The following is a 12852-nucleotide window of genomic DNA, read 5'->3' on the forward strand; positions in this document are numbered from 1 at the left end:
AAAGTGGACAAGGGTGCTCTATTGCCTTCAAAACTGATGTAACTGATGACCAGTTTTAGACAAAAACGTGTTTTTAGGGTTCCGTACCTCAAAATGAAAAACTGAACCCTTATAGGATCACTTTGGTGACTGTCTGTCTGTCAAGAAACTTACGGGGTACTTCCCGTTGACCTAGAATCATGAAATTTGGCAGGTAGGTAGATCTTGTAGCTGACATTAGGGGAAAAATCTGAAAACCGTGAATTTAGGGTTAGATCACACAAAAAAAATTAAATTGTGGTCATGAACTAATAATTACTATTTTCAACTTTCGAAGTGAGATAACTATACCAAGTGGGGTACCATATGAGAGGTCTTCACCTGAAGGTTTTAAAACAGATTTTTATTTATTTTTACGCATAATATTTTTTGAATTATCGTGCAAAATGTCGAAAAAATACGACTGTAGTACGCAACCCTCATTGCGCGAGCCTGACTCGCACTTGGCCGGTTTTTTAACCTAGCTTCTATTCCGTTTTTATAAGGTACCATACCGGAATGTACGTAACATTCGTAAAACACGTAGGTATCAATTGCGCGTAAAAAATTCGCAGTGTGCAAAGATACTAAAAATGTTTTATAAACCTTTTTAAAAATGTATAGCTCTCTATAAAAGAGAAACATTCACTATACTCGTAAAACAACAAAATAAAATAATAAAATTGAAAAGTATATTCTCCATTTTCCCAAAGTAGTTTATAAAGCATTTCATTACAATTGAATTTCAGCGCTTGATGTACTTACGTATGCCGCTTTCACATTATGGGCGTAAGCGGGCGACGCAGCGGGTATAGGTAATAATTTATTGTTATTCAAAAAAGCTGCGTTAGTTACTTGCTATAACATGAGCTATCTGCCAGTGAAATTCCTGCCAGTAGGTACATTAGTTTCGGAGATCATCTAGAACAAACAGATAGACAGGCAAAACTTTTAAAAACTGTTTTTATAAAATAAGCATCGTATATATGTGCGTATGAAAAATGAATTAGGGTCTAGAAAGTAGCTGGTTTTAGACCTATTTTATCACGCAATTACTTTATATTTTTTTAGTTAACATAAGTGTAGCCAGTAATACAAATGTCACTATTTCAGTAGCAACAGTTTTGCGCGACAAAGCACACAACTAAAACCCGCAAATTGCTATTGCGCTGGAACCATGTCTCATTAACATCAAAATGACGTCATTTTGACCTCAGCCGAAATAATAATATACCATCAGCTGGAAACTTCAGTTAAGTGCTGACATCACTAAAATGGTGGCGCATAAGCAATTTGCGGGACTTATAGCACAAATGAAAACATACTCGTAATAAGATAAAACGCTTGAGCTATCGCTGCCGCCTGTTACTGTGATCAAAACATCTTGGAACTCGATAAGCCATAAATAAATTTCCCCATGATACACGGATGTGCGCTGCATATTGAAAGTCATGCAACAGTTTGCAACATCTTGTGAAACTTTCTCGTAGGCATTTAGTAGATTTCTACAGAAATTCTCAACTCTATTTATCTACATGTAAAATTGTATTCGTCGACAGTACTGAGTCGCATATTAAAATTCTTCGGACACATCTCCCGGCGTGAGAGTGACTCCATCGAGCGTCTTGTCGTGCAGGGCAAGGTGGAGGGCACCAGAGGGCGAGGAAGGTCACCCATGCGATGGACCGACCAAATTAAGTCTGCTGTGGGCGGTCCTATTTGCACGAGTGTACCAGGCTGTCAGCCAGCAGGGAGAAATGGCGAATGCTCGTGAGGCATATAATATCTGCCCTCAAGACGTTGCTTCGTGATGACCACGACCGCTCTGCCAAGAGTGATACGACAAAGAAGAAGAAGAAGAAAATTGTATATACTTGCCCGTTACTTTAATTTTTAGGATCAGTTCGTTATCTGCCCGTCTGTCTGTCTATCTCTCTATCTGTAAACATCATCATCATCATCATGATTAACCCACGCGCCGACTCACTACGGCGAAGGAAAACATCGTGAGGATGTCTGCATACCTAAGAGTTCCATAATGTTCTCAAAGGTGTGTGAAATCTGCCGATCCGCACATGACCAGCGTGGCGGACTGTGGCCAAACTCTTCTCACTCTGAGAGGAGACCCGTGTTCTGTAGTGAGCCGGCTTCTCATTCTGGAGGAAAACCGTGCTCAGTAGTGAGCCAGCAAGGGGTTGATCTTGATGAGTTTCTTATAGCTTGTGCTTATAGCACAAGTAAAGGGAAAAATATCCGAAAACATAATATTCCTTCGAAAAGAACATAACATCACTACCTCTATTATAAATGTGAAAGTGTGTTTGTTTGTTGGTTTGTCCTTCAATCACGTCACAACGGAGAAATGGATCGACGTGATTTTTTGCATGGGTATAGTTTAAGGCCTGGAAAGGGACATAGGCTACTTTTTATCCCGGAAAATCAAAGAGTTCCCACGGGATTTTTAAAAACGTAAATCCACGCGTACCAAGTCGCGAGCATAAGCTAATATTATAATATTGCCAGAAATGTTCGGAACATCAAACAAATCTTCTCGAGAAGGCTTCACTATCTTAACAGAGGTAAGGAGGCAGTACTTAAGGCCATCAGGGAAATTTATTTTGTGCCCAAGCGAATGGACCGCTGAGCCTTATCGCTGACATAAAGCACAATGCCCACTGCAGGAGCTAATGAAATGAAATGAAAATCTTTTTTATTCGTATAAACTTTTACAAGTGCTTACGAATAGTCGGATGCATCTACCACTGATTCGGAATGCCTTTCCTGCCGAGAAGAATCAGCAAGAAACTCGGCGGTTGCTCTTTTCAAATATTTAATATAGGTACAAGATTATGCCATGTATAAAATTGTATTTGCAGTCTTGTGCGTTGCTGGAACGAGCTGCAGGTCAAATCCACGCTCTTTTATCATTTAGATAATCTTCAATTGTGTAATATGCTTTTTTCAGGAGCATATTTTTAATAAATTTTTATATCTTCCTTGACCTAGCATTTAGTTTACTACTACTAGCGATCGCCCGCAGCTTTGATCGGTGAAAATATAAATCCTCTTTATTTTCTATCCCGTGGGAATTTCGAAAAACCCAATCTTATCCCTTGTCTATTGTAAAGGAATCCTGTCTTCACTCGGGCTGGGCGTTGATGAGATAGTCAGGGTGATTTATCAAGGATCGTATGATACACAAAGATAGTTTTTAATTTTTACTTTTCATGGTAATTTTAGTATTTTATGCTTTTGTAGTGGTAACAAGTTTCTGTAACTGATCTGAATTTCAGCTTTACAACTTTGATAGTTTCTGAATGAAATTGCTGATAATAGGTGGACGTAATAATAGATGGATGCACACTCAATCAGGCCAATAATATTCCGTTTTTTACTTATTTAAGAATGGCTTTTGTGGTCAAACCTTGCACTCCGTAATCAGACCCTTGTCGTTTTTTGAATTAAAGTTCTTATTAGAGACTCTATTATAGACATTTGACTGAAATAACCTTTTCTTGAGCACTAAAAAAAGCTTTTCACTCTAAGTGGATGCGTGCTTTAGAGATTTTTACTTCGTAAACTATTTTAGGAGCGATTCTTTCAGAATTTATTGACTTAATAAATTTTGGTATAGTGCAAGTGGTATGATTTAAAACTATGGGATGGTCAAGCTTGTAACAGCAAATAAAACAATTAAAGATTTCAAATAGCTTAAGGGAAAATATAGCAGAAAATAATACAACATTATTTCTTGGTGTTCAAATAACAAAAATCTTTTGGTCCCATGAAAATTATAAAAAATTAAAAAGTTATTTCTAATAGTTATTAGTACGGAACTTGACCGAATCGTGATTGTATAGTAGTTAAGATGCTCACTTCCTATTCGGGAGGTCAGGGTTCGATTCAAGGCACGCACCTCTAACTTTTCAGAGCTTCAGGGTGCATTTAAAGCAATTAAATATAACTTGAGGAAAAATCGTGAGGTAACTTGTATGCCTGAGACTTCTTCATAATGTTCTCAAAGATGTGTGAAATTTGCCGATCCGCATTTGGCCAGCGTGCGGCACTCTCTGAGGGGAGACCTGTGCTCAGTAGTGGGCCGACGATGGGTTGGTTATGATTTTGATGATGACAACTCGTATTTCTGAAAGCATCAGAGATAATATCTGCAGACATTAACTGCAGTCACTTAATTAGACACGTCCGACTTGTAAGTGGGCAGGTCATAACTTGCCATAGAACAAACACGTTATTGAAACAGAGGGCCTAAACACGTACGATGACGTCACATCGTGGGCATTAAGACGTCGTGTTACGATACGATGTCGTGTTGTGGAAATAAACGATGGTTACTATAATAGATCACGACACGACGTCGGATCGTGGTACCCAATCAGAGAATGTAGCAGACAGACAGAAAGATACACAAAAACACTCATAAAGGGTGCTTAGCATGGTCGTATGATAATTTTTGTATGATTCTGTTGGTGGTTCAATAAAAAATAAAAAAAAGTACGCGACAGGTTGAGTAGGGAACGCCCCGCACACCCGAACGGCCGCTGCGCTAACCCGGTGCGGGCAAGCGCGGGTGGTATGCAGGTGTGCGGGCGTCCCTCCACCTCATACCCCGATTGCCATCTTGACCTGTCGGGGCACTACTAAAATACATTACTAAAATAAACTATTGAATTAAGGATCTGTTTCACAACTTCCAGATAAACTTTATCTAACAAATAAATCTTACGTTATGACAGTTTTTGTACCTATTGTTAATTTGTCAAAATGACAAATTTATCCGTATTTATTTGTCTGGTGGGAGGCTTCGGCCGTGGCTAGTTACCACCCCACCGGCAAAGCCGTACCGCCAAGCGATTTAGCGTTCCGGTACAATGCCGTGTAGAAACCAAAGGGGCATGGGCTTATTAAAAACTGCCATACCCGTTCCAGGTTAGCCCGCTACCATCTTAGACTGCATCGTCACTTACCACCAGGTGAGATTGCATTCAAGGGCTAACCTGTATCTGAATAAAAATAAAAAAATAAAAATAAGATAAAGTTTATCTGGCGGTTGTGAAACAGTTACTTAAAGTTCGATCGATTCCAAATGAACGAAATAAATAATTTGTTTTGCAAACAAACCCAAAGTTCAAACTTACCCGATAGATATACGGTGTAGGTGTGTCCGTATAATATCCGGATAATGAGCTAAAATGTATTTATGACTTGCTTGCTTTTATTGCGAAGCGGGAAAAATTTACTGTGGGGAAAGGATACAAAGTATGAAACGTAAAATGAAAATATTGTTTCAATGTTCTGCTTGCATGTTTTTAATTTGTGGTGCTATTTTTATCAGTAAATTATTTGTAAGTATGTTATTTAATTACATTTCGTGGGATTATAATTTCCATGAGATCGTCTCATTATTTATCGTCACCATCTCAAACCCATAGCCAGTCTACGGCTAATTAATTATTATCCCAGAATGATAAGAGTGTAGGCAATTGACTACCACGCTGGCCAAGTGCAGTTTGGCTGACTTCACACACACCGTTGAGAACTATATGGAAAATTTTCAGATTTTCAGAATTTGCTTCATCGTCGAGGATCATTTCTACGGATAATACTGAGCTGTGAAATGCCATAATTAAAAAAAAATATCATCACGTACAGTGCGTCAAGGCTATATTGGCGCGTGGCGAAAATCAGTACTAACGTTGCCGTCAAGTGTCCCCTTTGTTCTTGTTTGAATATTCTAAGCCTTTGTTCTCTAACAGCGCCCCCCTGTCAATGTCATTCAAGTGCCAAGAGAGTCTTGTCGCACTTAAAACATATACCTATGAAACCTCCTCAATCGAAGTAAGAAACTATGAAGATGACAGCTTGCAATGGCCAGACCTCTTGTGGCGTCCTCTGAGATCAGTTTTGCCTGTGGATACCCATTTCTCCTTGATCTTTGACAATCTAGCGAAAGCAGTAATTTGCTGTAAGTAGACGACAACGGACAGAGATAAGTAGCGTTATTGTTATGCTAATGACGTCATAGTTTAGTAAATTTATATCTCTTGTCACATTAAATTTATCCGTATTAAAATTACCTGTCCACCCAACAGTGATTTCATCCCCTTATTTTCAACAATATTAAGAAGAAAAAGATGCAGAGATGCTAAATTAAGTCTTAAATAAATTTAGCTTATTTGAAAGAGATTAGAATAAACGAAAATTAGTTTTTAGTATTTTTCTCTTCTAAATATATAAAAGGAAAAGGTGACTGACTGACTGATCTATCAATGCACAGCTCAAACTACTGGATGGATCGGGCTGAAATTTGGCATGCAGATAGCTATTATGACGTAGGCATCCGCTAAGAAAGGATTTTTTAAAATCCAACCCCTGAGGGGGTGAAATAGGGGTTTGAAATGTTTGTGGCCCACGCGGACGAAGTCGCGAGCATAAGTTAGTCTCTCAAATGCAACTTTTCAGTCTCCAAAAAAAAAAACATGAATAGAAAGGTAAACTCCGGAACACAAATTAATACGTGCCAGTCAAATGTCACATTAAGGTGATTTAATAACTTTGGGAACGACTGTTTTTTGTTTTCGCGATACCTGTCACTTTGCTGCTGTAATATTTTATTATTGCACAGTGTTATTTTTTAATGTAATTTGTTAAAAAAGAAGAATAAAATTATTACTCAAAATTTAAATCGCAGACTGGCATTTTAAAACCGAAGCCATAGCGTAGCTAGCTCCTCCGCTTTTTACCATGATCAATTTATAACTCAAAACTCGGCAAGCCATAAATAAATTTTCTCGTATTACGAGCATGATACACGGATGTTCGCTGTGTGTACATTGAAAGTCGTTCGGGCAACAGTTTTGAGGAGTAGATTTTAAACTTCCTCGTAAGCATTAAATTGTGGCTGAGGGAAATTATTGCCATGAATTTTGGCATTCGTGAGGTAGGCAACATCATAGAAGGTATGTGGGCAACATGTCATATTTTTAAATAGACTTATTAATAAGTCTTAAATTAATATTAAAGTCCCGCAAATTGCTAATGCGCGTGGCCGCCATTTTAGTGACGTCAGCACTATAGACTGAAGTTTCGAGCTGATGGTATATTTTTATTTCGGCTGACGTCAAAATGACGTCATTTCGATGTCAATGAGACATGGTTCCAGCGCAATAGCAATTGGCGGGACTATATTATTAGTATGGTACATCGATGGTATGGTAATAAAACCGTCTGCATAGGCAGTTTTATTCCTAAAGCGAACTTTTGAGATCATCAAGGAGAACTCTCAGGCATGCAGGTTTCCTCACGATATTTTCCTTCATTTGTTAAATTAAAGCAAGTGATATTGTAAATGCTCCTCCTGTAAACTCAATGAAAGCAATTAAGCCAAGATAAACTCACTTGACATTAATTTATTCTTAATCCATTGAAGATTTGCTAAGGAACATTACTTTTATATTGCTCAGAGAAGCAGCAATGTAGAACCAACCAACGAATTTCATGGGTTTCATTTAGTGCTAATCAGTGAATTAGTAACTCATACCGCTCAGTAGGTGATATACAACTTGACATGAGAATCAATTGACTTTCTAGAGTCACAGTTAGAACACCAGTGTTATAGGTAAATAAATCCAGCACCCCTGTCAGGGTTGGAGATAAGTGGCATTTCTTCGCTCGGAGCGCTGCTGTTATCTTAACGGAGCTCGCGTAATTTTTTCTAATCTCACTGTACTTTTTCTTTTAGATAGTATCCAGTGACCACTACATTGAAATACGTATACGTATAAGTTACAAGAATTACAACATGGGGTTATTCAAGGGGCGGACCAACAAATTCCTGCAGGGCCGGCAACGCATTCGTGGTTCCTCTGGTACTGCAAGTGTTTATGGGCGACTATGGGCTGATGGGTTATACAGACAGACAACGAAGTGAATCTATAAGAGTTCCTTTTTGAGGAACGGAACCCTAATAAAGAATAAAAAGTAGTATAAACACATTAAATGCCATTTCTTGCTGGAGCGATAATATGTTACAGTGCAGTTCTAATATTTGACTACAACTCTAAATATTTAAAAGAAAACACTTAAGGGGTGAAATAGGGGTTTGAAATTTATGTAGTCCATGCGGACGATGTCACGAGCATAAGCTAGTTAATAAATAATTGTCATCTCAAAAATAAGAATGAATTTTTGTCTCTCTGTTTGAACTTTGTAAAAGCAGTTGATTTCATGAACATGTACAGATTTCCTCAATAAGCGCTATATGGCAAAAATTATACACTTGTGTGCAAAATGCAGTTCCGAATAAAATATTTTATACTTGTCATTACAAGTATAAAATATTTTATACGAGTTAAGATTAACATTTTATACTATTGTACTTATACTACTGTATACAAAAGGTAATCTTAACTCGACTTAAAACTGACTGAAGTCTTGGAAAAACTAGCCAACAAATTGAATAAGCACAGCGGGCGAGATAAACAGCTTTAAGGATTCACATTTCTTCTTTCTTTTGTAGCGTTATATTATTATTTTACTATATTTTAACTCGCGATGAACTCGTAAATTTTAGCGTTAGATCATAATATTAAAACTATTTCATTCAGCAAAGTTACTATTTCATTTTGTTGAAAAAACATTTATAAAATAACTACTCGTAGCTTTAGGCCCGCGACCTCGTCCGCGTGGACTACACAAATTTCAAGCCCATTTTACTCTTTTAGAGATTGAATTTTAAAAGTCCTTTCCTGTCTTCCTTTATAGTTATGATATACATTCTGCCGACAGATTGACGGACGAGGGAGGCTTAGTATAGTAGGGGGTCTCTTTAGCACACTTCAAGTACGGAACCCTAAGGAATCATACAAATTAATATTTCGTTTCCATCTTGTCATAAAGTTTTGATACCAAAAAGCATTGCTTGGCGTTACTCTTAGAAATCCTTCCTTTCTAATATTATAATATCTAGAGAAAATTAATTTCTGAGACACTTTTATGTGCGATGGTACTTTATTTTCGAGTTTATTGTGTGGTTTCGCTAGGTTAACAGTCGATTAAATCCGAGTTAATGTCGGAATTTTCCATATTATTAAAGAGGATAATAATGATACTTGAATTTCTTTTTAGGACTCGCACATTGGCCGGTTTTTTTTATAAATTACTAGCTGATGTCCGCGACTTCCTTCAGATTTAGTGGAAAATCACGAGGGAACTCTTTGATTTTCCGCGGTAAATTGTAGCCTACGTCACTCTTCCGTCCCAAAAAAACGGATCGCCGTTGCACTATTGCAATGTGATTAAAGGACAAACCAAGAAACAAACATAATTCCGCTTTTATAATATGGGTAGCGATATGGGTAATGAAATATGGATACTTAGATATTTCCTGCAACTCCATCGCATGGATTTAGGTTTTTTTTATATCATGTGAGAGCTCTTTATTTTTCGGGGATAAAAAGTAGTTTGTCACTTTCCAGGTTTTTAACTTTATGTATGTTTTTGTCTCTCAGTGTCGCCTTTTCGATTCATCGCGTTTCATATTCATCATCATCATCAACCGATCTAGACGTCCACTGCTGGACAAAGGTATCTTGTAAGGACTTTAACACGCCACGGTCTTGCGTCGGCGTCGCCTGAATCCAGGGGCTCCCTGCAACTTGTCTAATGTCGTCCGTCCACCTAATGGGGGGGTCTTCCAACGGTGCGTCTTCCGGTGCGAGTTCGCCATTCCAGCCGTCCGTCATCCAGGTTTCAAATCATCGCAACCTTACTAAAGAATCTCTCTCTTCAAAAGCATTTTTCAACGTAGCTTAGGCTCAAAAAGTTCTTTCAACAGGCACTTTTCATAGCAACCAATTTCCACGAGCCTGCGGCGAAAACTTTTAGTTTTCTGTTGATGAAAACAATTAACTGAGCTTGACGTAGCTCCGCTGCAGTGAATCTGTGGTCTGAGCAAACACTGTGAGCAACTACTTATCTGCATCGCGCCAAATCAAAAACAAAGGAGTAACAAACATACACACACACACATACAAACTTTCGCCTTTTCGCTGGAAAATTAATATGTTACTAGACATCATGTTAAAAGAACTTCTGTCATACTAATTTTTACAGCTTCATAGAACTATTTGAAACAAGCTGGTGCTCGCTATTTTTTCTGCATGGATCTCTTTTATTTTCCGGGATAAAAGGACCCTACGTGTTAATGCAGGGTTTTTTTTTTATTATTCAGATACAAGTTAGCCCTTGACTGCAATCTCACCTGGTGGTAAGTGATGATGCAGTCTAAGATGATAGCGGGCTAACCTGGAAGGGGTATGGCAGTTTTTATTAAACCCATACCCCTTTGGTTTCTACACGGCATCGTACCGGAACGCTAAATCGCTTGGCGGCACGGCTTTGCCGGTAGGGTGGTTACTAGCCACGGCCGAAGCCTCCCACCAGACCAGACCAGAAATTTAGAAATTATAAAATTCCAAACCCCTGCCAGGAATCGAACCCGGGACCTCCCACTATTAAGACCACAGCGCTCACCACTGCGCCAGGGAGGTCGTCAGAGGGTATTATCTAACTCCATTCAATATCAGCCAAATCTGTCTAATAGTTTTTGCGTGAAAGAATATAAATATATTATGACACACATAAATGTACATACACACATTTAAACTTTCGCCTTTATTATAGCCCTTCTATATAGTTACTTATTTAGACCAAATCATAGGCATAAATAGAAGATAAGAAATGTGCGTGCATGACGTTGACATGTCATGACATGAGTTCCTACAAAAATAAAAAATAAATAAAATTAGAATTAAAACTACGCCATTTTTTAGAGAAAAGCTTTTTAATGGAAACAGTTCAAAAACCAAACAAACTTGAACACGGTAACAAGGTAGCTTCGGGGGATCCTACATCGCTACCAATTTTCCATTTCGTGTGGTGAAAACTTTTGGTTGCTAGTTCATGGAAACAATTAACTGCCGTGTGCTTTGTAACATCAGTATTAGATAAACAGTGTTACCTAAAGAGGGGGATTCCAACATCAATGCCTAAAACCATGTTGGGGTTTAGGTATTATCAAAAAATTCAGAGTGAATTATGAAAAAGTGCATTACAACAAACTTAGAAGTAAGGCCTGGTATCCACCTAACTAAGCGGAGCGGAGAGGAAATGTGGACAGTAAAACAATCCGATTTTTAAAAAATGACGTGATAAAATGTGACGATTTTTTGTACCTTATGCACAAAATGAATAAACTAGTTTTCTTTCTTTTTTCTTTCTTTCTGATAATTTTTCACGTCATCTATGTATTTTTTCTCTATTTATTTGAATCTGATTAGTCGATTGAACGCATTTTCTCGCCTCTCCACTTAGGTGGATACCGGGCCTTAGAACGCACATTTTTTCATTTGACATTTCGACAATTTATGTTCCTAACTCTACAAGATTTGGGTTTAAAAAAAAACCCCGTGGGAATCCATGTCGGTCTCTGAAATGCAAGCTATTTCTGTAAAAAGACCCGTCAAAATCGGTTAAACGGATGAACCTCATAAAGTTATCAGACAGACAGATCGCCGGCTCACTACAGAGCACAGGCCTCCTCGCAGAGTGATTGTTTTGGCCATAGTCTACCACGCTGGCTGGCGGATTGGTAGACTTCACACACCTCTGAGAACATTATGGAGAACTCTCAGGCATGCAGGTTTCCTTACGATGTTTTCCTTCACCGTTAAATCAAGTGATAATTACTTAAAACGCACATAACTCCGAAAAATTAGTGGTGCGTGCCCGGGATCGAACCTCCGCCCTCCGATTAGGAGGCGGTCGTCCTAACCACCAGGCTATCACCGCTTCGTACTGCAGATATATAATACATACTGTAATTTAAAACGTTGAAGAAGTTTAGTAAATTTAGAGCTATACTTCTTCGTACATTAGAAAAAAACCTAGTTTCATTAAAAAATGCAGCATAAAATTTTAAACTTTAAAATCACATAAATTCATCAAATTCGGAGATAAGTACAATCAATTCAACAATTGCCTTGCAGACTATCGCAGCTAGAAGTACAGGCGAGCGCATAAATCCAGCTCAGTTGTCAGGTCTCCAGATAAGGGAAGCTTTTTAACCCCGCTCCAAACGTTAGCTTTATCTTTCTAGTGATCACTTTTGGTGACCCCTGTATCTTTTTTGCTGTGTCCGTCTTTGATTATATTCGGTTATTTTCTGAATTTCATTTTTGCCAGTCATTTTGACTGAAGTGAAAATAGTAAATAATTGTGAAATAGTGAATAATTGAGGCTCAATTATTAACGTAGTAGACTATCAGTACCTCAGTACCCTTACTATAAATGCGAAAGTGTTTGTTGGTTTATTGGTGTGTTGGATTGTCCTTCAATCACGTCGCAACGGTGCAACGCATTGACGTGATTTTTTGCATGAGTATAGATAAAGACCTGGAGAGTGACAGAGGCTTTTTATCCCGGAAAATCAAAGAGTTCCCACGCGATTTAAAAAACTAAATCCACACGGACGAAGTCGCGGGCATCAGCTAGTCTTCTTTAAATAAAGTCAAAAGTCAAAGTCAAATGATTTATTCAAAATCCATACTAATTATAAATGCGAAAGTGTGTCTGTCTGTCCGTCTGTCTGTCGGTCCGCTAGCTTTTCATGGCCCAACAGTTTAACCAATTTCGATGAAATTTGGTAGAGTTAGCTGACATCCCGGGGAATGACATAATTTTTTTTATCCCGGAAAATAAAAGAGTTCTCACGGGATTTTTAAAAAACCTAAATCCACGCGTACGAAGTCGTGGGTA

The sequence above is a fragment of the Maniola hyperantus genome, chromosome 16 (assembly GCF_902806685.2).
Source record: "Maniola hyperantus chromosome 16, iAphHyp1.2, whole genome shotgun sequence".
NCBI classification, from domain to species: domain Eukaryota; kingdom Metazoa; phylum Arthropoda; class Insecta; order Lepidoptera; family Nymphalidae; genus Maniola; species Maniola hyperantus.